The sequence below is a fragment of the Triticum aestivum genome, chromosome 7D (assembly GCF_018294505.1).
Source record: "Triticum aestivum cultivar Chinese Spring chromosome 7D, IWGSC CS RefSeq v2.1, whole genome shotgun sequence".
Lineage (NCBI taxonomy): Eukaryota > Viridiplantae > Streptophyta > Magnoliopsida > Poales > Poaceae > Triticum > Triticum aestivum.
This window is the reverse complement of record NC_057814.1, coordinates 638,134,575-638,160,939: the sequence shown is the minus strand read 5'-3', so window position 1 is coordinate 638,160,939 and position 26,365 is coordinate 638,134,575. Positions and strand designations below refer to the sequence as shown.

Here is a 26,365-nt window from a genome sequence, read left to right as displayed (position 1 = left end):
ACTCTTCTATTTATATGTCACTCTCTTCTTCTATTATTTTTGCACCAGCCTATGGCTAATCTTCGTCCATGGATGGCCCGTCGTAGACAATAAATGTACACTTAAAAAGCTAGCCACCATGGTTATCCATATGGGCTACTGCCTCTATCCATATATTGGAGGAACGGAGTAAATAATATATCAATTTCGTGTGTTGTAGGTATGAATAATAATGATCGAGATTCCTTCTCACACAACATATTGAAATATATGAATACATATTTAGTGGAAACCATACATTCAGTGAAAACATGGAAACTTCATCTTGGGCCGTTGGATAGAGAATGTGTGTTGTTGGATGAAAAACTGTACAAATTGCAAATAGAACCCCACAACTATCCTGTACGGCTGTACCTCGGTACAGAATAATCCCGATGGAGGCTTAGCCATCCCGTTCAACTAATTGGGCTAGTAGAGACTGAAAAGTCCTGTTAAAACGTGCATGTGTCCTGTTCAAACGTGATGTCAAAAGAAAAAAAAATCCTGTTCAAACGTGCCTGCATATTTGAATGCACAAGATGTGTCTTTTGATGATTCTTTTTGCTGCCTTTGACTCAAACATGCCTACATATTTGGACGGCCAAGATTTTAATAGAACTGCAACTGTTCTGTTTGCAGTATCATGTATTCATTCCTGTGCATACTTTTCTTTGTTGGGCAGAGTATTGTTGGACAGGCATCTAATTCTGCTAGCATAGCATTGAGGGGCTATGTGCAAAATATCAACGCTGACAGCAGGCGTTTTATTGCAAATAGCACGTAGCAGTTCTGTACGGATCTAGTCCATACATACTGGATCCAACGGCCTGCACTTAGGTTTCCAAGCTTCCACTGAAGATGTGGTTTTCACTTGATACTGTCTCAAAATATATATGGCAAGTGGATGTGTTTCCATAAAACTTTAAGGAAGTCGAAACATGCTGACATTTTCAAATGTGGAAGGAAATTAAAAGTAAAATTAACATTGGTTTCTGTTGTATAGATCGGTCTTGGTAAAGGAAGAACTTTTTTACCCATCATGATGAATATTAAGATATAGTTACATTTCCTAAGGACTGGAAAGCATTTAGAGGCATGCAGTTGCAGTAATCGGAACAACAATGATAAGGAAACTATTTTTGGTAACTAACATTTAAGTTTGAGGAAATTTACTTCTAACCTATACGACACTTAATACCATTGGTTCCTAATAGATTAAAACCAATAGATATATTTCTACTAAAGTCAAATGATATTTATTAATTGAAAGGAACAATAGTTGGACGATGGAAACAATTCTGAATAGGGTTTAACATGCTGTATTTTTACCAATTGGTTTCTATGGAAGTTATATATATACCGACGTCTCAAATTCCAAACATATTAAATATAAACTTAGAAACATATATTAAATCTAGCCGCGCAAATGCGCGGGTCACCCTGCTAGTTGTTGGGACTTCACTTTTTTTTTAGAAAAGGAGGAGGACCTCCGGCCTCTGCATCTGGACGATGCATGCAGCTACTTTATTAATTATTCACACAAGACCTTACAAAGTCATACAACAGTAAGACTAAAGCCACCGTCTAGGCAACATATGTCGCTATTCCTATCCAGTTGATGTAGAGATGTTGATAGTCTGGGCCTAATACCAAACAGACCTTGCAGCCAAACCTAACATCTAAGACCTGAGGTCCCAGCCAGGACGCCTGCCGGGTATGGGGCACCCACCAGTCCGGCGCACTCCTCAATCAGGACGCCTGCCGGGTATGAGGCCGCCACAGCCACCTGCCACCAATCCATCTTGAGTGATGTACTGCTGCATCTACCTTGCCCGGTCTAGCTGCCGTCGATATCACCACGACGCCAGACAACGCCATCATCCTGCGCTCGTCCATCCTCACATGCCCACCGGCGAGACCCCGCTGCTCCATGCCGCCGAGACCCGCCGTCGTCGACGCGAGAGAAGGCACGCCACACTACCTCACGCCTCTTCCATCTGGCGCCGCTCCACAAACGATGCCCCCAATAAGGAACACGACACCGCAGCGCCGTCATCGTCCGATCCGGCGGTCGTGGGATTTCTCCCGGAGCGGCACGAGCAGGTTGACGATAGTTGCTTGATGATGCCTTCATCAAGGTAACGACATAGACGCCGCCATCGCCCGCCATGACCGGAGTCGGCTCGGATTTCACCGGCGACTATGTCTCCCCAACTCGCCGCCGGTGCTAGTAGTGGGATCCAAGATCCATCACTACCAGCCTGGCCAACTGCCTTCGGTGGAGAAGGCAGCCACCACCACCATGCCTGGGCCAAGAGACCCGGACGTCCTCGTGCCGCGAAGAGTACCCAGGGGGGATCTCCTCTTGCCGTTGTCGAGACGAGGCGCAGCCGCAGTGGATCTCGATCTAAACCCCTCGGGCCCAGATCAGATCTCATCGCAGCCAAAATCTCATCCGCCAAACGACCGCCGGAGATCTCCTGGCCACTGCCAACCCGCTGCGCAGTGCCGTTGGAGGAGGAGGGAGATGGACGCCGCTGCCCCACGCGTTACCGCCAGCGGAGGACTGTGCCGCCGCCGCCTCACCACAGGGGCTTCGCCCCGCGGCGTCCTCAGCGACGGCGGCGGTAGTGGGAGGCGATGGAGGGGGACTGCTGAGGGCGGTGTGGACCGGGACTCCTCGGGGGCGGTGCGGCGCCGCCGCCTCGGGGGAGAGAGGTCGGGGAGAGAGCCTCGGGGAGAGGTTGGGACTTCACATGATTATGCAGAACATAACCTTTTTTTTGATGCGTGTCTACAGATGGTGAATCACAACTCTTAGCACGATGATCCGTATGCAAAAGAATTTGGTATTAAGATCAGCGAGCGCTTAGCATCGGTCGAGGCACGGATTTACCTGCTCCTCGGGTAGGTGAAAGTACCTCAATTATGCTGAGACAATGTCTTTTGAAGTTCTTTGTCTTGTGCCCTTAGCTCTTTCTGTGCTAGTGATCCTGTTTTATGAATGGATGGTCCATGAGAGCTGGACATACTGCATAAGTTTCTGTAACTTCGCCTGTTTTCTGAATGTTTGGTACAATGGCTTCCCTTGTTGTTTCTACTGGTAGAGAGAAGGATGGCTTGCCTAGAGTTGGCCAGTGGAATATGATGAACATGGTAACAAAATAATAATCCATCAAATCAAACAGCCGTATTAACGCCACAGTCTTGGCCAAATTGTTATCTACATGAATTATATGGCCTTTGTGTGCTTTATCTCAACCCTTACAGTTCATTTTCAATTTTTTTCCTTATGCAGAAAATGGTCAATGGTGCTAGAGTCAAGAGCTGGCTGTGTTTCAGCTTCGCTCGAAATGTGCAAGAGAGTATGATTACTGGATTCTGCCGTGAACTCGCTCGCATGTGCCAAGCCTCAGGAATGGCAAGTATCCCTGAAGTGCTTCAAGATACACTTTTTTGCACATTGTACATGCTATTGTTTCTCTGTACTTGTTTACAACAGTAACAGTAGTACTTACTGTCATTTATAGGACTTTGCTTTGGAGCCTGTTCTTCCGGTTATATACGTGCGCCCTGATCAAGTGGAGCGAGGTTTGAAAGCCAGGTTCCATGATGCGATGACCGCACTTGGACCGCAGCGCAAGGAAATCGAGTTGCTTATTGTCCCTGATAACAATGGATCACTTTATGGTAACTAGATTTCCGGCTATGTCTATTTCTGCAACTGTTAGGGACTAGGTTTGGCCAAAATGCTCACACCGTGACGATATCAGGTGACCTGAAGCGTGTCTGCGAGATCGACCTTGGGCTAATTTCCCAGTGCTGTTTGACAAAGCAAGTGTTCAAGATGAACAAGCAAATCCTGGCAAACCTTTCTCTCAAGATAAATGTCAAGGTTGGTGTTCAGAGCAACCCTGCCTCTTGTTGCTTTTTTGTGCATTTTCTCCTGTTGTCGAGTGTAACGCGACCTTTTGTTCTTGATGAAGGTTGGGGGAAGGAACACTGTGGCTGATGCGTTGACAAGGCGCATTCCTTTGGTTACCGACAAGCCGACGATCATATTCGGCGCAGATGTCACCCATCCTCATCCTGGTGAAGACAGCAGCCCTTCCATTGCTGCAGTAAGTTGTACAATCTCTTACTCCATGTTCAGTGACTGTTCTGTTCTTATCTACATCGATCGATCGGTATATTTGCTGAAAGAAAAACATTAACCTTATATTTCTGTCATGTTGCCTTGCCCTGCAGGTTGTGGCCTCCCAGGATTGGCCTGAGGTGACCAAGTATGCTGGCCTAGTCTCTGCTCAGACTCACAGGCAGGAATTAATAGAGGATCTGTACAATGTCACTCATGATCCTCAGAGAGGAACCATCCATGGTGGCATGGTTAGGTATCCACCTCAGTCCCTCACCCTCTCCAATCTCCTTTCCTTGTCTTTATACTTTTCGGCACAAGTCACACACTGTGATGCACATGTTTGCAGGGAGCTTCTTATATCCTTTAAGAGAACAACCGGAGAAAAGCCTGAGCGTATTATTTTCTATAGGTATGCTCCCTTACAGAAATTCTACTCTAGTGCTTTGAGAAATGTTTTTAGAGGAAAATACCTGTGGTGTTTACACTGGAGTTTGTTTGAAAAAGTAGCTTGTGATCTACTTGAGAGCTGACACTAAAAGGTGGTTGCCATTTTACAGAGATGGTGTGAGTGAAGGCCAGTTCTACCAAGTTCTACTGCATGAGCTTGACGCCATCAGAAAGGTAACAAACAGTACAATTTCCCCTGTTTTTCAGGATTGTTACCTTCTCCATTCTCATCTTATCTGATCTTTCTCTCAGGCATGCGCATCGCTGGAGGCGAACTACCAGCCGCTGGTTACGTTCGTGGTGGTCCAGAAGCGCCACCACACCAGGCTGTTTGCGCACAACCACAATGACCAAAGCACCGTCGACAAGAGCGGCAAGCCGGCAACATCCACATGAATCACCAAAATGTGATTAGATTTGGTTTTTACTTGCAACTGCCACCATTTAGGATATTAAATATTTTTCTTCAGCAATACCAAGAGTGTATGAAGAGTTTTGGAAACTACCCTTGTGGAAAAACAACACAAGGAAAGCAGAACTCCAAAAACAATCTTCAGTACCAGTCACTTCTTAGATGCAGCTCAGTTAAGTTACAAAATTTTCTTCACAAGTGTGTGCATAACTATGACCCAAATCAACATAACCAGTCAAACAATCATTCTACTCCTGCGGACGATCTTGTGGCAGACGCTTGATCTAAAACGCTGAAACTCTCGGGTAGTTCGAACATGGGCCGCCGATTTCACCCTTGCAAGCACGCCCGAGGGAGCATCCGACGGCTCGAGCGACCGGGATGGCAACCGCATTGCCGTCCTGGGTATATCTAGGTGATACAGTACAAAGCAAGCGCAACACAATGAAGTCAGCTTCATGGAAAGAAAATACAGTTACATGCTCAGAGATACTCCCTCCGTTCCAAAATAGATGACTCAACTTTGTACTAACTTTAGTAAAGTTAGTACAAAGTTGAGTCATCTATTTTGAAACGGAGGGAGTAGATGGTCTCTGTGTTAGCATACACAAAGCACCTGACCAACTACTTCTGCTTTATAGTGCCAAAGAGCCTGTAGTAGTCTGGGAAGCCTTGAAGCCTTGCTGGTGGTCGCTTCCGTTATCAATGATTGAGCATGGGTCGATGGACATTCTATTTGTTCTATCTATTCCCCCTGAAATGCAGTAATCGTGAAGTTTTTCTTTTTCTTTTTGCGGGGAGTAATTGCGAAGAAATTAGTTGCATGATAGGGCAAAAGGTAAATAGGATGACACTGCTATATGGTTTCTGGTAGCGAACAAAAAGGGGGATAGGGAAATTTTACGGTACATCATACTACTGCCTATTATGGGTAGTATTAATCTAATCCAATGGTAGATGTAAAGGGCATTTTAGTCCATTCTTATTAAATTGGGATTTTCTTTCATCACGCGTCTTCCTGCCCGCAGTCACCGCACGGGACCAATCCTGTTCATCTTTCCTCACCACATCATCGTGTTGATCGGCTGCTTCCCAATCTCTTCCTCCGCTGTTGCCAGTCATTTGTCCCCAATACAGCCGCAGACCTAGCGGCGCCCATGCCCCTCACCGCCCACTGCGTTGCTCGTCACCACGACCATGAGCTAGTTTAGGTAATTAGCGCCTACCTACATGCCGCAGCTAGCCTAGGCACCCACATGAGCTGGCTCATGTTTACATGGCCGGCTGCGCTTCAGTTTTTGGGACACGAAATCCGAACAAATCCGGCGCCAGCTAACCCAGCACTAATCCTTCCATGGCCAGCTGTGCTTCAATTTTTGGGATACGGAGGGCTAACCAATCCGGCCATCTTTTCTTCTCCGTGGGAGCAGCGACGCAAGAAGCAGGAGCTACTAGCTCGGCGGATTGGCGACCCGTGGACTAGAGCACTCAAAAATTTGTGCTGGCTTTTCCCGTTGACGTTTTTGTTGCGGCAGCCTGCGACACGGCGGGCCAACGCGGGAGGCCAACCAGCATTGGTGGCTGTTTGTCTTGTCGATCGGCTACCCTCTTGCCGGCCAGCACTGTTCCTCTGCTCGCCACGAACCTTTTCTCGAATTTGCTCATCGCGGATGGCTTAAAGGCACCGACTCTGTCCATCTTTGCGCTGGATTCCCGTCTCGATGATATTAAACTCTTCCAGTTTTGCCCTTTTTGCAAGGAATACTACCCATCTAATCCCGTAGTATAAATTAATATTAACCTTTAGATCGGCAAAAATGGACGGTCATTATTTATCTGATGTACCGTAAAAGGTCTCTAAAACTACTCTATCCCAGAGAGCATCAACAGCCGGACACCCCAAACCGCATTAACCAATGATATCCTCAGAAAAAAGCTCCAAAGGCCCATAATGTTTCACGTCCAGAAAATTAGAAGCAAAAAACCTCTTAACTCAATCTATGTATAACTCCACCTCTATTTTGAGAGAGAAAGTCCTAACTGAATCTATCTATTACTCCACGGCCTCTTCCAATCTTTGTTTCCACTCAGAGTTGTTGTGTAGCCATAAAACTGAACATGCATCCATGCGTGCCGCAAGCTCGATAATATTTGCCAATTTGGTTGCCGGTTACCAATGTTGCCTAGTACCAATTCCGTAATCCAATGTTGGAGCAGGCCCAACCTCAACGATGCAGCCAGCTGGTGCTTTTCGGCGATACAGAAATATGAGGGAGGCTCGATTACTTCTCAGCTGATTGGTATTGCGAAGAGATAAATATATATGTCCGAATTCAGGCATGTACATAAGAACAGGCTGCTCGATCGATTACTCAGGGAGACACTACATATATATGATGCTAATCCCTTTGATCCGCTCCAGAAAATACATCCACAAAAGGACACAATTTTAATCGCCATAGAGTCAGTGGTGCTTGGTTCGGTCAAACTAGCCTTTACGTGTGTTTAGTCTACACGTACAACCAGAGAGAACTCAGGTTTTTATCTTTGGTTACCACTTAGAGGAGTTGTCGAGAAAGACCATGCAAAAAACAAAGAGAGGAAAGGCATGTATATGTATTGCATCCGGACTTCAACTTAATCAATCACATTTTAGTTGTCGATAAATACGTATATGCATATACTTTTCTATCATTTACGGGTTTATGTGACCTCTGTCTTTTTTTGGAAATGGAGGCGTACCCCCGGCCTCTGCATCATAATGATGCATACCGCCATCTTATTAAAAAAGTCTTGAAGTAGCACATAGTCATAAAAGTATTAATGGCCTCTGTCTATGACTGATTTTACATATGCAAAAACCTTCCAAAGTACAACAAATATGCAAAAACCTTTAACACAAATTAATAATGACTGATTTTATTGCTAAAGGTTTTTGCATGCTTTATTAATGGCGGTTAGATTTTGAAATTAGAAGTTTATTGTGATCAGTGTCAATATAATCGATAACTCGACCATGGAGTGCCCGGCCAACCGGAGGTTATTTTGTGTTAGTCTTTTGATATTATTAGTAAAAAAATGTTTTCATTACTTCTTCTGAGTTATTTGCTTCTAGACTTGAGTGCATGCATATATATCGTCTGTAAATAGTTTTAATTATTTTCTTTTGCCTACTATGCATGTAAAATGCACGGTTCCCCTCGGTGATGTTTCATAGGGATGTGTATTGACTAACCGCCACTTCCCTAGGAGATGATTCTAAACTCAATTATGTATTGATATGTTTTTGTTAATACCACTATTAATTTCTGAACTGGGACATGGGGAACTTATAGTTTTGTTTCCATGGCAATAGCCCACACATAGTTCCTTAACCAACACTTGGTTCCCTCCTTGCTTTTGATCTTACATCACATGAATCATGTTAATACATTCTTATGCATTTCTTATTTTCTTGGGGAATAATATAGTTGATATAGATATTATTGTAAGGTGGATCCATCAATTTCACCAGTTTGAAATGGTATGCATAAACTTGTTGCCGCTGCAGGCTCCTGTTCAGTGTAGGAAAATCGATGTGGCACTGTAATGTTGTGACCATACCATTCTTAACCAACTTCCACTCCTGTGTGCCCCAGTAAGCTTTCTTAAAAAAATCATTCAAAAATCACATTGGTTGCATTTCCTTTTTTTCTCAGATGTGAGTGAGGAGATCATTCGATATACGCCAATATTTTATTTTAGGTAGCACACAATGTTCCTATTAACTTTACCATTGTATGCTACTGATTCTAATATCTCTAAATACCTCCCGTTTCTCTTTGCTCGACGGAATCTTTTGCACGAAAACAGATTATTATTTTTGGAAACTTCAAAGGTACTATGATGATGTTGCTTTTAAATTGCACACGTATAGTTCACAATAAATGAAACTATCATATTATTTCACGGTCATCCTCTAATGATTTATTATTGTTTCGAGGGAATCCATTGGTTTATGGATTCTATACGGTTTGTCAATCATGTAAATCATCTTTTGACTACTTCTAACAGGCTCCAATTTGTCTTATTTTATTTATGCTATGAAAGGCCAACACCGCTGCTAATGCTTGATCATCATAGTTTATTTTATTTAGTTTTTAGTGGGCATTCATCTTGTCACTCTAAATTTTCATCAAAGTATATATCTTCTGCTCTTTTGCATACTATTTAGCTGTCTTATAAATTACTCTTTAGTCCGATATCTAGATCAAATTATTTCTTCTTATTTTGAAACACCAAGGTATATTAAATAGTTTTGAAGGAAATATATGTGTATATCAATTTGTAAACTCTATACTGTTTGAGGAGAATTTTGACGAAAGACCAATTAGTAACTACGGGCTAAAAATAATATCTTTTAAGTAGTACTTATAAACTTTTTTGACTTACATAGGCACAATCAACAACATTTTACTTTGATGTTTTAACTGAAAATCATGTTCACAAATCATTCTAAAGTTATGATATGACAAAGCTATTTGCAATGAAAATTTTACAATTCACTTGAACATTTGAGAACTTTTCTATATATAAACTGTCAAAGTTTCGGAGAAGTTTACCCGCATATTTTATATGCCAACCATTGATTAGAGGATGTCACATGCGAACTCTACTGCTCTATAGTTCAAGACTTAAAATTACATTATACATCATTTAAGATATCTTAGCATACATGACAAATATTGAAATGGAAACGGAATTGGACCACAATCTGGGATTTGTGTTGTTTAAGCATATTTTAAATGATTCTAACAAATATTTTAAATAGTACATGCATAAAAGGCCGCATCCTATGCATGATAAAATGAATAGTGTATTAGGCGGCTCTACACGTCCCCAAATTAGGCCAACAAATATATAGAGGGTACTTGTTCCCACATGATTGCATATTCATGTAGTAACTTTGATTAAATAATGTGACACTATCTTATCAAAAAACATATTAGTATGGTGGCACTACATGATGATTTAATCTAACTTATATGCATTCCTTCTATATAAATCTCTGTGTTTCTGAAAGTATATCCTTCACAAAACTGTGAGGTATAGAGGTTCATTTCAGAAAATGATTTTTGATCGTAATGCAGATTGAAAAGAAATATTAGATAACCGGCCCGTGCGAATGCACAGGTTGACGACTAGTATATAAGTTTTGATATATTTCTCTACAAATTTGATGAAACTTAAAAGGTTTGACTTTTCAAAAAGTAATACACCTTATATTTTGAAACATAGTGAGTAATGTTTTTTAGAAACCTAACAACACCAATAGCGCAGCAAAGCGCGCCCAATCCTTCTAGTAGATTACCTAACCCACTATTATATGCCACACACATTTGACCAAAAATGATAAACTAGTATGTCAATGGTTAAGTAAAAAGCTCCTCCTAAACATCTTGTGTAATCTAGTTGTTTCTATTTATTTTTATTTTTATTTTGACTATGTATTCCAAGACAAAAGCCTCACAGCTTACTTTAATAAAAGCTAACAAAAGTCTCTAAATACCGTTATCAAGACCACTATCAAGATATTTTGTATACCATAAATTACATAGACCTATAATAAGACTGCAGACCAAAAATAAAAAGTGTGTCTCTAAGAATACACTCAAAAACTTATATGCCATATCCATGTAATAGTCACAAATTAATTCGAGAAATATACACTTTTTTAATTTATTATTTTCAATCTTTTAAGTGGATTTGGTTTAATTATTTTTAAGGTCTAGCATGTTAAAAAGGTAATTTTGGTTAGAAAAAATACAGTAAATTGACTATGATTTTGATTTCACAAAACAACTGTTTTTACATAAGTACTAAAGTTTAGTGTAAATATTTATATTTATTTTGATTGTGACACGAAATCGACTCCAACTCGGCATGAAAAGGAAACTCCATAGGCCACATTATGCACCCCAAATCCAACGTTCCCTTCCTTGCAATGGCCATCTCAAATTAGCAATAGAGAGAAATCGCATCAGAACACTAGCGCTAGTCATTGGAAGCTTCGCCCACCCATGGCATTCTCTGCAACCCCCGACATGATCGACACTATTCTCGATGTCGTGGACCTATTGATCATCGAACATCTATGCATGTATCGATGGTGACACAGATGTTGTCCTGTCTTGGATCCGAGCGGGCGATTTATATGATCACCGGCTAGCTGATCTCACGGCCCCAGATCACGCGTCCACTGCGGCCGACAACAGCATGGCCTGGTTCTATATCACCCCTCTTCATTACCTAGGGCCACTGGACCAGAGAATCAAGCAAGCTATAGGGGGTGGGACTTGGAAGATCGAGCATGATGTTCTCCCACTCACCTCCTGATGGCTCCATATTTTATGCATCTCTAGAGCTCATTTGTTGCACATTATCTCTGTATATCATTTTATATCATGTCCCATTGAGTCAATTATATGTCCATGTGCATGATTTCCAGCTTTTATCCTTTTCACCACAAGAGTTGCATTTTATTCTTAGTTAGTTTTTATTAGTTTTTTTGTCTTTGTGTGTCTTGTAGGTGAGACGGACTTCCCAAGAAGTTAGCACGATAAAAGAAGTTCAAATGGTGGACACCCAGGACCCCGACTTAGCCATTTCATTTTATAAAAGTGCTCCAAATAAAGATCTACAATCAGACATGGATCAGTGTTGTTCATATGAATCCAACGAGTCGAAGAATGTCAAATTCCGAGTGTGTATGAAGAATTGGTGGTCGGTTTATCAAAGAAAGGCAGAACAAAAGACGATGTTCCATGTGACCATGGCTGGTCGTATGGACGCTATTATGGAGTCCAGACAACACTGAAAGTGGCCTCTTGTGACGGGATTCTTTCTAGATTTCATCCATGTTTGCTCCCATGAATCCGTTGGCCTTCAAGGGATGATTTGGGAGAGGATCGGGCTCATCTAGAGCCATTGAATCAAAGGGGGAATGCCACATGAAGGGAGGAGGCTTTGGAAAAGCTATTCTATATTCATCTTCAACCCAAGATGCCTCCAGGGTTCGTCATTCAGCATCTCATCTCCAAGTCCAACCACCATCCACATCAAGAACACCATTGTTGCAGCCTTGAAGGGGACCATAAGGGAGCCGCCCCGGTGGGGCGCGGCCATTGGTCGCCGCCATGCTGCCATCATCACCATCATCTTCTGCGCCACCACCACCATCACCATCCCTTCTTTCTCCTTCATCATGGTCTCCGTGATGGGTTGTAACAACTCATGAACCCCCTTATATGTGATATAATTTGAGTAATTGTTAGCTATGGGTTGGTCGATTTATAAGTGCTTATTTGATATATGTTGTCTAATTATGCGTGTTACTGTGTGTTGCTTATTTACCTTCGGTAATTTAGTGATGGGAGATGCCCTATCCATTGGCGTAGTTGGAGACATCCAACTCACTAGGCCACACATGAAGTATATAGATGGTTGTGGAAACCGGCAGACCTGCGATGTGTCAGGCGCAAACATATTAAGGGGAACACGATTATTCTAGGACCACGGTTGTCCATAGAACTCAATGATTTCGTACGGTCCTCATGACCTCGAGGACCTTAATAACTTTGCTAGTATCCACAGGTATGGGACAAGAAGTAGCACGAATGAGTTATCTCAACCTAACACATCTTGAGAGATAATGTTATGTGAGGGACCGCCCAATAGAAGTAGACCACCGTATCCTATAATGCAGGTACTGACTTGGCCACAGTGGCATAGTTATAAAGTTGAAATCCATTCCGTATCAGAGCAGAAAGAGGCACATAGGTACGTGCCAGTCTGTTGGGGAACGTAGTAATTTCAAAAAAATTCCTACGCACACGCAAGATCATGGTGATGCATAGCAATGAGAGGGGAGAGTGTTGTCCACGTACCCTCGTAGACCGACAGCGGAAGCGTTATCACAACGCGGTTGATGTAGTCGTACGTCTTCACGATACGACCGATCAAGTACCGAACGTACGGCACCTCCGAGTTCTACACACGTTCAGCTTGATGACGTCCCTCGAACTCCGATCCAGCCGAGTGTTGAGGGAGAGTTTCGTCAGCACGACGGCGTGGTGATGATGATGATGTTCCACCGACGCAGGGCTTCGCCTAAGCTCCGCAACGGTATTATCGAGGTGTAATATGGTGGAGGGGGGCACCGCACACGGCTAAGAGATCTCAAGGATCAATTGTTGTGTCTCTGGGGTGCCCCCCGCCCCCGTATATAAAGGAGCAAGGGAGGAGGAGGCCGGCCCTAGGAGGGGGCGCACCAAGTGTGGAGTCCTACTAGGACTGCCTAGTCCTAGTAGGATTCCACCTCCCATATGGAATAGGAAAAGAGGAAGGGAAAAAGAGAAGGAAGGAAGGGGGCGCCCCCCTTCCCTAGTCCAATTCGGACCAGACCAAGGGGAGGGGTGCGGCCACCCTTGAGGCCCTTTTCCTTCTTTCCCGTATGGCCCAATAAGGCCCAATACGTATTCCCGTAACTCTCCGGTACTCCGAAAAATACCCGAATCACTCGGAACCTTTCCGAAGTCCGAATATAGTCGTCCAATATATCGATCTTTACGTCTCGGCCATTTCGAGACTCCTCGTCATGTCCCCGATCTCATCCGGGACTCCGAACTCCTTCGATACATCAAAACTCAATAAAACTGTCATCGTAACGTTAAGCGTGCGGACCCTACGGGTTCGAGAACTATGTAGACATGATCGAGACACATCTCCGGTCAATAACCAATAGCGGGACCTGGATGCCCATATTGGCTCCCACATATTCTACGAAGATTTTTATCGGTCAGACCGCATAACAACATATGTTGTTCCCTTTGTCACCGGTATGTTACTTGCCCGAGATTTGATCGTCGGTATCTCGATACCTAGTTCAATCTCGTTACCGGCAAGTCTCTTTACTCGTTCCGTAACACATCATCCCGCAACTAAATCATTAGTCACGATGCTTGCAAGGCTTATAGTGATGTGCATTACCGAGTGGGCCCAGAGATACCTCTCCGACAATTGGAGTGACAAATCCTAATCTCGAAATACGCCAACCCAACAAGTACATTTGGAGACACCTGTAGAGCACCTTTATAATCACCCATTTACGTTGTGACGTTTGGTAGCACACAAAGTGTTCCTCCGGTAAACGGGAGTTGCATAATCTCATAGTCATAGGAACATGTATAAGTCATGAAGAAAGCAATAGCAACATACTAAACGATCGAGTGCTAAGCTAACGGAATGGGTCAAGTCAATCACGTCATTCTCCTAATGAGGTGATCTCGTTAATCAAATGACAACTTATGTCTATGGCTAGGAAACATAACCATCTTTGATTAACGAGCTAGTCAAGTAGAGGCATACTAGTGACACTCTGTTTGTCTATGTATTCACACATGTATTATGTTTCCGGTTAATACAATTCTAGCATGAATAATAAACATTTATCATGATATAAGGAAATAAATAATAACTTTATTATTGTCTCTAGGGCATATTTCCTTCAGTCTCCCACTTGCACTAGAGTCAATAATCTAGTTCACATCGCCATGTGATTTAACATGAATAGTTCACATCACCATGTGATTAACACCCATAGTTCACATCGTCATGTGACCATCACCCAAAGGGTTTACTAGAGTCAGTAATCTAGTTCATATCGCTATGTGCTTAACACCCAAAGAGTACTAAGGTGTGATCATGTTTTGCTTGTGAGATAATTTTAGTCAACGGGTCTGTCACATTCAGATCCGTAAGTATTTTGCAAATTTCTATGTCTACAATGCTCTGCATGGAGCTACTCTAGCTAATTGCTCCCACTTTCAATATGTATCTAGACCGAGACTTGGAGTCATCTAGATTAGTGTCAAAACTTGCATCGACGTAACCTTTTACGACGAGCCTTTTGTCACTTCCATAATCGAGAAACATATCCTTATTCCAGTAAGGATAATTTTGACCGCTGTCCAGTGATCTACTATTGTACTCCCTTGCCAAAATCAGTGTAGGGTATACAATAGATCTGGTACACAGCATGGCATACTTTATAGAACCTATGGCCAAGGCATAGGGAATGACTTTCACTCTCTTTCTATCTTCTGCCGTGGTCGGGCTTTGAGTCTTACTCAATTTCACACCTTGTAACACAGGCAAGAACTCTTTCTTTGACTGTTCTATTTTGAACTACTTCAAAATCTTGTTAAGGTATGTACTCATGGAAAAACTCATCAAGCGTCTTCATCTATCTCTATAGATCTTGATGCTCAATATGTAAGCAGCTTCACCGAGGTCTTTCTTTGAAAAAACTCCTTTCAAACATTCCTTTATGCTTTGCAGAATAATTCTACATTATTTCCGATCAACAATATGTCATTCACATATACTTATCAGAAATGCTGTAGTGCTCCCACTCACTTTCTTGTAAATACAGGCTTCATCGCAAGTCTGTATAAAACTATATCCTTTGATCAACTTATCAAAGCGTATATTCCAACTCTGAGATGCTTGCACCAGTCCATAGATGGATCGCTGGAGCTTGCATATTTTGTTAGCACTTTTAGGATTGACAAAACCTTCTGGTTGCATCATATACAACTCTTCTTTATTAAATCCATTAAGTAATGCAGCTTTGTTTATCCCTTTGCCAGATTTCATAAAATGCGGCAATTGCTAACATGATTCGGACAGACTTAAGCATAGATACGAGTGAGAAACTCTCATCGTAGTCAACACCTTGAACTTTGTCAAAAACCTTTTTCCGACAAGTCGAGCTTTGTAGACAGTAACATTACCATCAGCGTCTGTCTTCTTCTTGAAGATCCATTTATTCTCGATGGCTTGCCGATCATCAGGCAAGTCAACCAAAGTCCATACTTTGTTCTTCATACATGGATCTCATCTCAGATTTCATGGCCTCAAGCCATTTTGCGGAATCTGGGCTCACCATCGCTTCTTCATAGTTCATAGGTTCGTCGTGGTCTAGTAACATAACCTCCAGAACAGGATTACCGTACCACTCTGGTGCGGATCTTACTCTGGTTTACCTACGAGGTTTGGTAGTAACTTGATCTGAAGTTACATGATCATCATCATTAACTTCCTCACTAATTGGTGTAGAAGTCACAGGAACAGATTTCTGTGATCCAATAAGGGAGCAGGTACAGTTACCTCATCAAGTTCTACTTTCCTCCCACTCACATCTTTCGAGAGAAACTCCTTCTCTAGAAAGGATCCATACTAAGCAACGAATGTCTTGCCTTCGGATCTGTGATAGAAGGTGTACCCAAATGTCTCCTTTGGGTATCCTATGAAGACACATTTCTCCGATTTGGGTTTGAGCTTATCAGGATGAAACTTTTTCACATAAGCATCGCAACCCCAAAATTTTAAGAAACGACAACTTTGGTTTCTTGCCAAACCACAGTTCATAAGGCGTCGTCTCAACGGATTTTGATGGTGCCCTATTTAACGTGAATGCAGCTGTCTCTAATGCATAACCCCCAAAACGATTAGTGGTAAATTGATAAGAGACATCATAGATTGCACTATATCCAATAAAGTACGGTTATGACGTTCGGACACACCATTATGCTATGGTGTTCCAGGTGGCATGAATTTGTGAAACTATTCCACATTGTTTTAACTGAAGTCCAAACTCGTAACTTAAATACTCTTCTCCACGATCAGATCGTAGAAACTTTATTTTCTTGTTACGATGATTTTCTGCTTCACTCTTGTTTCATTAAGTAGATATACCCATATCTGCTCAAATCATCTGTGAAGGTCAGAAAATAATGATACCTGCTACGAGCCTCAATATTCATCGGACCACATACATCTGTATGTATGATTTCCAACAAATCTGTTGCTCTCTCCATAGTTCCGGAGAACGGCATTTTAGTCATCTTGCCCATGAGGCACGGTTCGCAAGCACCAAGTGATTCCAAAATCCCATCAGTATGGAGTTTCTTCATGCGCTTTACACCAATATGACCTAAATGGCAGTGCCACAAATAAGTTGCACTATCATTATTAACTTTGCATCTTTTGGCTTCAATATTATGAATATGTGTATCACTACGATCGAGATCCAACAAAGCATTTTCGTTGGTGTGTATGACCATAGAAGGTTTTATTCATGTAAACAGATCAACAATTGTTCTCTAATATAAATGAATAACTGTATTGCAATAAACATGATCAAATCATATTCATGCTCAACGCAAATACCAAATAACACTTATTTAGTTTCAACACTAATCTCGAAAGTATAGGGAGTGTGCGATGATGATCATATCAATCTTGGAACTACTTCCAACACACATCGTCACCTCGCCTTTTACTAGTCTCTGTTTATTCTGCAACTCCTGTTTTCGAGTTACTACTCTTTAGCAACTGAACCAATATCAATTACCGAGGGGTTGCTATAAACACTAGTAAGTACACATCAATAATCTGTATATCAAATATACCTTTGTTCACTTTTACTAGTCTCTATTTATTCTGCAATTCCCATTTCGAGTTACTACTCTTAGCAACTGAACCAGTATCAATTACCGAGGGGTTGCTATAAACACTAGTAAAGTACACATCAATAATCTGTATATCAAATATACCTTTGTTCACTTTTCCATCCTTCTTATCCACCAAATAGTTGGGGTAGTTCCGCTTCCAGTGACCAGTCCCTTTGCAGTAGAAGCACTTAGTCTCAGGCTTAGGACCAGACTTAGGCTTCTTCACTTGAGCAGCAACTTGCTTGCCGTTCTTCTTGAAGTTCCCCTTCTTCCCTTTGCCCTTTTCTTGAAACTAGTGGTCTCGACAACCATCAACACTTGATGTTTTTCTTGATTTCTACCTTCGTCGATTTCAGCATCACGAAGAGCTCGGGAATTACTTTCGTCATCCCTTGCATACTATAGTTCATCACGAAGTTCTACTAACTTGGTGATGGTGACTAGAGAATTCTGTCAATCATTATTTTATCTGGAAGATTAACTCCCACTTGATTCAAGCGATTGTAGTACCCAGACAATCTGAGCACATGCTCACTATTTGAGCGATTCTCCTCCATCTTTTAGCTATAGAACTTGTTGGAGACTTCATATCTCTCAACTCGGGTATTTGCTTGAAATATTAACTTCAACTCCTGGAACATCTCATATGGTCCATGACGTTCAAAACGTCTTTGAAGTCCCGATTCTAAGCCGTTAAGCATGGTGCACTAAACTATCAAGTAGTCATCATATTGAGCTAGCCAAACGTTCATAACGTCTGCATCTGCTCCTGCAATAGGTCTGTCACCTAGCGGTGCATCAAGGACATAATTTTTCTGTGCAGCAATGAGGATAATCCTCAGATCATGGATCCAATCCGCATCTTTGCTACTAACATCTTTCAACATAATTTTCTCTAGGAACATATCAAAAATAAAACAGGGAAGCAAAACCGCGAGCTATTGATCTACAACATAATTTGCAAAATACTATCAGGACTAAGTTCATGATAAATTTAAGTTCAATTAATCATATTACTTAAGAACTCCCACTTAGATAGACATCCCTCTAATCTTCTAAGTGATCACGTGATCCATATCAACTAAACCATGTTCGATCATCACGTGAGATGGAGTAGTTTCAACGGTGAACATCACTATGTTGATCATATCTACTATATGATTCACGCTCGACCTTTCGGTCTCCGTGTTCCGAGGCCATATCTGTTATATGCTAGGCTCGTCAAGTTTAACCTGAGTATTCCGCGTGTGCAACTATTTTGCACCCGTTGTATTTGAACGTAGAGCCTATCACACCCGATCATCACGTGGTGTCTCAGCACGAAGAACTTTCGCAACGGTGCATACTCAGGGAGAACACTTATACTTTGATAATTTAGTGAAGGATCATCTTATAATGCTACCGTCAAACAAAGCAAGATAAGATGCATAAAGGATTAACATCACATGCAATCAATATAAGTGATATGATATGGCCATCATCATCTTATGCTTGTGATCTCCATCTCCGAAGCACCGTCATGATCACCATCGTCACCGGCGCGACACCTTGATCTCCATCGTAGCATCGTTGTCGTTTCGCCAAATAATTGCTTTTACGACTATCGCTACCGCTTAGTGATAAAGTAAAACTATTACATGGTGATAGCATCTCATACAATAAAGCGACAACCATATGGCTCCTGCCAGTTGCCGATAACTCGGTTACAAAACATGATCATCTCATACAACACATTATATCACATCATGTCTTGACCATATCACATCACAACATGCCCTGCAAAAACAAGTTAGACGTCATCTACTTTGTTGTTGCATGTTTTACATGGCTGCTATAGGCTTAGCAAGAACCGTTCTTACCTACGCATCAAAACCACAACGATAGTTTGTCAAGTTGGCGCTGTTTTAACCTTCGCAAGGACCGGGCGTAGCCACACTCGGTTCAACTAAAGTGAGAGAGACAGACACCCACCGGTCACCTTTAAGCAACTAGTGCTCGCAACGGTGAAACCAGTCTCGCGTAAGCGTACGCGTAATGTCGGTCCGGGCCGCTTCATCTCACAATACTGCTGAACCAAAGTATGACATGCTGGTAAGCAGTATGACTTATATCGCCCACAACTCACTTGTGTTCTACTCGTGCATAGCATCAACGCTTAAAACCAGGCTCTGATACCACTGTTGGGGAACGTAGTAATTTCAAAAAATTTCCTACGCACACGCAAGATCATGGTGATGCATAGCAACGAGAGGGGAGAGTGTTGTCCACGTACCCTCGTAGACCGATAGCGGAAGCGTTATCACAACGCGGTTGATGTAGTCGTACGTCTTCACGATCCGACCGATCAAGTACCGAACGTACGGCACCTCCGAGTTCTACACACGTTCAGCTCGATGACGTCCCTCGAACTCCGATCCAGCCGAGTGTTGAGGGAGAGTTTCGTCAGCACGACGGCGTGGTGACGATGATGATGTTCCACCGACGCAGGGCTTCGCCTAAGCTCCGCAACGGTATTATCGAGGTGTAATATGGTGGAGGGGGGCACCGCACACGGCTAAGAGATCTCAAGGATCAATTGTTGTGTCTCTGGGGTGCCCCCCTGCCCCCGTATATAAAGGAGCAAGGGAGGAGGAGGCCGGCCCTAGGAGGGGGCGCACCAAGTGTGGAGTCCTACTAGGACTCCCTAGTCCTAGTAGGATTCCACCTCCCATATGGAATAGGAAAAGAGGAAGGGAAAAAGAGAAGGAAGGAAGGGGGCGCCCCCCTTCCCTAGTCCAATTCGGATCAGACCAAGGGGAGGGGTGCGGCCACCCTTGAGGCCCTTTTCCTTCTTTCCCGTATGGCCCAATAAGGCCCAATACGTATTCCCGTAACTCTCCGGTACTCCGAAAAATACCCGAATCACTCGGAACCTTTCCGAAGTCCGAATATAGTCGTCCAATATATCGATCTTTACGTCTCGGCCATTTCGAGACTCCTCGTCATGTCCCCGATCTCATCCGGGACTCCGAACTCCTTCAGTACATCAAAACTCAATAAAACTGTCATCGTAACGTTAAGCGTGCGGACCCTACGGGTTCGAGAACTATGTAGACATGATCGAGACACGTCTCCGGTCAATAACCAATAGCGGGACCTGGATGCCCATATTGGCTCCCACATATTCTACGAAGATCTTTATCGGTCAGACCGCATAACAACATACGTTGTTCCCTTTGTCACCGGTATGTTACTTGCCCCAGATTTGATCGTCGGTATCTTGATACCTAGTTCAATCTCGTTACCGGCAAGTCTCTTTACTCGTTCCGTAAGACATCATCCCGCAACTAACTCATTAGTCACAATGCTTGCAAGGCTTATAGTGATGTGCATTACCGAGTGGGCCCAGAGATACCTCTCCGACAATTGGAGTGACAAATCCTAATCTCGAAATACGCCAACCCAACAAGTACCTTTGGAGACACCTGTAGAGCACCTTTATAATCACCCATTTACGTTGTGACGTTTGGTAGCACACAAAGTGTTCCTCCGATAAACGGGAGTTGCATAATCTCATAGTCATAGGAACATGTATAAGTCATGAAGAAAGCAATAGCAACATACTAAACGATCGAGTGCTAAGCTAACGGAATGGGTCAAGTCAATCACGTCATTCTCCTAATGAGGTGATCTCGTTAATCAAATGACAACTTATGTCTATGGCTAGGAAACATAACCATCTTTGATTAACGAGCTAGTCAAGTAGAGGCATACTAGTGACACTCTGTTTGTCTATGTATTCACACATGTATTATGTTTCCGGTTAATACAATTCTAGCATGAATAATAAACATTTATCATGATATAAGGGAATAAATAATAACTTTATTATTGCCTCTAGGGCATATTTCCTTCACAGTCTTCTCATCTAAAACATCACATACTTCTCTTAGTTTAATTCCTCTATTTAGTTTAGTATTTATTTTTCCTTCTCTCTAGTTTAGTTTAATTCCTCCTTTCTCCTCTCCCTAGCAACTTAGTTAAGTGAGCTATTTCCAAACTCCATTTTGGGTGTTAGCATACTTGTGTTACATGATAACATAGCTACCGGGATTGTGGTACCATCCTATTTGCTCCTTGTGGAATTGACAAACCTTACTTATCAAGAAATTGCTACATTGCTCTGTGCACTTGCAGGCCATCAAGCTTTTACTAGCCTCGTTGAGGAGGAGTATAGCTATTGGCTATTACTTTACCATTCACATTTAGTTCACTTTATTTGTTACAAAAATCTTCTTATCATGTCTTCTCAGGAAAATCTAAAACCTATAAAAGAACGAATAGCACTACTAAACGAATGGGCACCAATTACATGCGATCAGTACTTTAAAATGTGCAAGGATTGTAGAAGGGCACTCCGCTTATCAATGTAAGTACAATGTTGATCCCATACTAGCAAGTTATAATAGGAGTGATAAATGCAATGCTAGTATTGAAGTTCTTCAATTAGTATTTTATTACGGTGTCGAGGATGTTGGGTAACCTAGCATGCAATTTCAAAAATTTCCTACGTTCACGCAAGATCTATCTAGTAGATGCACAGAAACGAAGGGGGAGAGTGTGTCTACGTACGCTCGTAGACCGTAAGCGGAAGCGTTTCACAACGCGGTTGATGCTCGAACTTTCTTCACGATCCACCGATCGAGTACCGAACATATGTCACCTCCGAGTTCTGCATACTTTCAGCTCGGTGACGTCCCTCGCCTTCTTGAACCCGCAAGACATCGAGGTAGTAGATGAGTTCCGTCAGTGCGACGGCGTGGTGACGGTGATGGTGAAGTGATCTCCGCATGGCTTCGCCTAAGAACTACGAAAATATGACCGGGGAAGTAAATTGTGGAGGGGGGCGCTGCACATGGCTAGGCAATTGTCTGGTGTGTTATGTGTGGCGCCCCCCATGTATATATAGGTGGGAGGGAGGGAGGAGCAGCCCTAGGTGCGCCCCAAGTAGGAGGAATCCTACTTGGGCTTCCTCCCAAGCCGCGCCCCCTCCCTGCCATTTATGTGTGTGGGGGAAAGGCAGGGGAGGGAGGCGCCCCCCTTTCCTTTCTCCCTTGAGGAGGAAAGGCAGGAGGGGCCGCCCCTTCCCCTTTCCTTCCCCTAGGGCCGGTTGGCCAGGGCAGGGGCGCACCAGCTCCTTGTGGGCTGGTATGTCCCCTCCTTGGCCCGTTAAACCCATACATATTGACGGGGGGTACCCGGAACCCCTCCCGGTGACCTGATAAGTACCCGGTGCACTCCGAAACCATTCCGGTGTCTGAATACCATCGTCCTATATACTCCCTCCATTTTTGTATACAAGGCCACTATGAAAACTACAATTTGCATCTATACAAGGCCACTAACATCAATCGAGGTAAAATTGATGATGTTTGCCTCGTACTAGCAACCGAGAACATTAATACCCCTTGCATGCATGTGGGGGGTGAGAAGATTGGTTTTTGTGTACCACATTAATCAACCAATAAGGAGTGAGAGGGTTGTCTTGTTGTGTGTTAAAGAGAAAAATACACATTAATTAACACGTCAAGCGAGGAGAAAAGACTAGCTTGCAACATTGGCTAAGTAGACATTAATTTCTACCTTGGTACCTGTAATATGAGTTTGTGGCCTTGTATACAAAAATGGAGGGAGTATCAATCTTTACCTGTCGACAATTTCGAGACTCCTCGTCATGTCCGTGATCTCATCCGGGACTCCGAACAACATTCGGCCACCAAATCATATAACTCATATAATACTATATCGTCATCGAACGTTAAGCGTGCGGACCCTACGGGTTCGAGAACTATGTAGACATGATCGAGACACCTCTATGGTCAATAACCAATAGCGGAACTTGGATGCTCATATTGGCTCCCACATATTCTACGAAGATCTTTATCGGTCGAACCGTTATGACAACACACGTTATTCCCTTTGTCTATCGGTATGTTACTTGGCCGTGATTCGATCGTTGGTATCTTCATACCTAGTTCAATCTCGTTACCGGCAAATCTCTTTACCCGTTCTATAATACATCATTCTGCAACTAACTCATTAGTCACTTTGCTTGCAAGGCTTCTTATGATGTGTATTACCGAGAGGGCCCAGAGATACCTCTCCGATACTCGGAGTGACAAATCCTAATCTTGATCTATGCCAACCCAACAAACACCTTCAGAGATACATGTAGAGCATCTTTATGAAGACCCAGTTACGTTGTGATGTTTGATAGCACACAAGGTATTCCTCCGGTATTCGGGAGATGCATAATTTCATAGTCGAAGGAATATGTATTTGACATCAAGAAACCGATAGCAATAAACTGAACGATCAATATGCTAAGCTAACGGATGGGTCTTGTCCATCACATTATTCTTCTAATGATGTGATCCCATTCATCAAATGACAACACATGTCTATGGTTAGGAAACTTAACCATCTTTGATTAATGAGCTAGTCTAGTTAAGGCTTACTAGGGACACTGTGTTTTGTCTATGTATCCACACATGTATCAAGTTCCCGATTAATACAATTCTAGCATGAAAAATAAACATTTATAATGAAATAAGGGAATATAAAATAATAACTTTATTATTGCCTCTAGGGCATATTTCCTTCAGAGGAAGCTTTACTTTATATGGGAGACGCATGGATAAATGATATGGTGGTCGGTTGTGCTTCTAGAAAATTGCATCCTATTTACCGTGCTTGCAGAGATAATTTTCACGATAATTCTTTGGTTATGACTATTCTGGAGAGGTTAGCCACCTCGAAATAAATGAGCCTTTTCAGGATCTATGGAAGGATGAAGAAAAGGATGCACAAGAGAGCCAGCAGCACCCCTAGATGCATGGTTGCAAGAAATGGTAAGAGAGCACGTATTAAATATATATATATCAAACTAACTTTCCGCCAACAGAAAGGGAACACGAAGAACAAAGTTTCATAGATGAACAAGTGTGCAAGGAAGAAGAAACCTCATGAAAGAAGAAGTTGATGACAGCCCACCTCTCACTGCGAAGATTGAACTTTGCACACACTCAGTGAGTTCTTCGATGATGCAACTTTCAAGAAGAGCACAAACTCTATGGATACATTAGTGATGACCCACCCACAAGTATAGAGGATCACAACAGTCTTCGAGGGTAGTATTTTAGCCAAATTTATTGGTTCGATACAAGGGAAGCCAAAGAATATTTGTATTAGCAGTTGAATTGTCAATTCAACCACACTTGGCCTGAGGTGACTAAGTATGCTGGCCTAGTCTTTGCTCACACTCACATGCAGGAATTAATAGAGGATCTGTACAGTGTCACTCATGATCCTCAGAGAGGAACCATCCATGGTGGCATGGCCAGGTATCCACCTCACTCCCTCACCCTCCCCAATCTCCTTTCCTTGACTTTATACTTTTCAGCACAAGTCACACCTGGTGCTGCACATGTTTGCAGGGAGCTTCTTATATCCTTTAAGTGAACAACCGGAGAAAAGCCTGAACGTATTATTTTCTATAGGTTCCTTGCATAAATTCTACACTAGTACTTTGGTAAATGTTTTTAGAGGAAAATACATGTGGTGTTTACACTGGAGCTTGTTTGAAAAAATAAGCATGTGATATACTTGAGAGCTGACACTAAAAGGTGGTTGCCATTTCACAGAGATGGTGTGAGTGAAGGCCAGTTCTACCAAGTTCTACTGCATGAGCTTGATGCCATCAGAAAGGTAACAAACAGTACAATTTCCCCTATTTTCAGGATTTATTACCTTCTCCATTCTGAACTTATTTTGATCTTTCTCTCAAGCATGCGCATCGCTGGAAGCAAACTACCAGCCGCTGGTTACGTTCGTCGTGGTCCGGAAGCGCCACCACACCAGGCTGTTTGCGCACAACCACAATGACCAAAGCACCGTCGACAAGAGCGGCAACATCCTTCCTGGTGAGTTACAGTCATGCCAATGATTCCTTCACTGTGTTCTCTGATAATCTGATCTTGTCTCCATAATTGATCTGCCTTGCTTCATTTGTTTGCAGGCACTGTCATTGACTCCAAGATCTGCCACCCTACAGAATTTGATTTCTTCCTGTGCAGCCATGCCGGCATCAAGGTAAATGAGATGTGACATGCTTGCATATTTCTATATATCATTTAGACTTTTTGAGTTTGAGGTGAGGATTGAAATGATCTCTATTGACGGTAGGGCACGAGCCGCCCCGCGCATTACCATGTCCTGTGGGATGAGAACAACTTCATTGCTGATGGACTGCAGACCCTCACCAACAACCTCTGCTACACGTAAGTTCCGCAGTCCTTCGCCCGGTTCTCATCATGTTCTTGATCAATGAACAATGAGCATTGTCTTCCTAACTTACAATCTCCTCTGACCTCTGCAGTTACGCGAGGTGCACGCGCTCGGTGTCTATCGGTAAGTTGGCACTCTGAGATCTCTGTCATCCTAAATGTTTGTCAACATTCTGAAAGTCTTGAACTGAAAACTTTTCTGACTGAACATGACATGTTTTTTGCTTCCCTGCATTGCAGTCCCTCCAGCATACTATGCTCACCTGGCCGCCTTCCGCGCCCGCTTCTACATGGAGCCGGACAGCTCCGACAGCGGCTCCATCTCGAGCGCGCGCAAGTCCGGCTCGTCGACGTCCCGCAGCACCCGCGCCGCCGGCGCCGGGGTCGTCAGGCCCCTCCCTGCGCTCAAGGACAGCGTGAAGAAGGTCATGTTCTACTGCTGATGATGCTCTACAATCTACTGCTGCTCTAA

General features: G+C 42.9%; 1 pseudogene; it reads left to right on the top strand.

Moving 5' to 3' along the window:
• The first annotated feature begins 2,545 nt into the window (after nucleotides 1-2,545).
• Nucleotides 2,546-26,365, top strand: LOC123171511 (protein argonaute 1D-like; annotated as a pseudogene).